Here is a 1,799-nt window from a genome sequence, read left to right on the forward strand (position 1 = left end):
CAAAATGACATTCACTGGTGATAAAAGCAGGCTTGTGCTGTGCAACCGCACCCATTCACAGGGAAAGCATAAACAGAATGGCCAGGAGTTATTCTTCATATGCTGGGGAAGTGGTCTTCGCACAGTTCTGCACAGGCTAATGTGCAACAGGCCCTGAGGTGGGCAAGAGATGGGTATTGGATTCATGACTACACATTTCCAGTAATGCTCACTGTATGTTAAGTGCTAGCGGTCACTTTTCCCACTCATGAGTTGGAAAAGAAAGCATGTAGGGGCTATGTTTTAGATTAGCAAACCCCAGACAGGATAATGAATCAGTCTCACATGGGAAACTGCCCCCACAATATCAAAGAAGAAGGATGGTCCAATGATTAAAGCACTAGCCACAGATCCAATAAACTATTGTTCAGTGTATTGTTCTGCTCCAGACTGTGTGTGAAACCATGGATATATGGTCTCTCGGCTTCAATCCCCATCTGTAAAGTAGGAGAATAATATTTTCCTACCTCACAGTACTGTATTAAAGAGAACTACACTGAAAAAATTATGAAGTGCTCCTACTGTATAATAATGGGGGCATGTCCATTAATGCATGTACAGATACCAAGTCTGGCAGGCTGTGGCCTATTCAATTCATGCATTCAGTCATTTGAAGGTAATTGGGAAATGATGTGATGCCACCACAGTAATATGTTGTTTCAGTTACTTACTCATTTTACAGCTACAGTTAGAGTTCTGTGGCTGGACAAAAGAAATCCTAAATACATTACAGTAATGCACACAAATTACACATTCTAGCTCAATATATGGCCCACAGAATGCCTTTACGTGCTTCAGTATTTATTTGTGATATCATGTAACTACCTAAATTGAGAGAGATGTGCAAGACTCCTCTTTGGCAACTCTTGACATTGTTGTTATTGAAGAAAGAGAGTAAAATGATCTAATATAGTACTTTTTCATTTGATTTAGATTCTTCCCCAAAAAGCCAAATGCGGCTTACTTTTTTCTTCATAAAATAAATTATGCACTCCCTCTAGTGTCAGAAATTGTATATGAGCATAAACCACATTTGATCAAGTATTGCTATAAATGCTAAAGTAAGGTTCAGTTTCCTCTCTCCACATGTCAAGGTTAATAAGTTGTAGTAATATATAAAATTAAAAACAGGCTTACATGCAGTGCCCCGCTTCTGCAGTACTGTGGCAATAGAAAAAAATATTATTAACCTGTAAAATTAAATAAGTGCTTGTCTTATTTATAAAGCCCATTCTTTGATTAGTGGGGAAAGATTTTTTTTTGTTGCTGTTTGTAAGTCCAATCCTAAATTACAGATCTAAAGCTAAAGGAACAATGTCTCAAGTGCCAGAAGAGCTCTTGGGAAGGAAAACTATCCAAGAATTCCCTTTATGAAATGTATTCTAATTGTTAATCAGAGAAGAAGCATAACCTCCAAGAGACTATGGATCCCCCAAGATTTTATGGATCTTAAGGGATCTCGCAGATATGGTGGTCTAATGCTGCAGGGGGATTGTTGCCTCCATGCCAGCTCCTAGGCTCTGGAGACTCTTTCCTAAGGCTTCTTCCAAATGGTCCATCACAATGGGGGGTTCCATTGTGTGGAGGGGATGCTGGACTAATAGCAGTGGCTTCCTTGGGAAATTGTTGGATACTCATGCTGCTCTGTTGTTCACCCTCATGGTACCTTTGACCTGTCTGTAACCAGCTAGTTCCTGTACTGAGCAGTATTACATCACAGGGCACCCCACTAAAGGGAAAAGCAGTAGGATCTAGGGAAA

This window comes from Alligator sinensis, unplaced genomic scaffold (genome assembly GCF_000455745.1).
Source record: "Alligator sinensis unplaced genomic scaffold, ASM45574v1 scaffold978_1, whole genome shotgun sequence".
NCBI lineage: Eukaryota > Metazoa > Chordata > Crocodylia > Alligatoridae > Alligator > Alligator sinensis.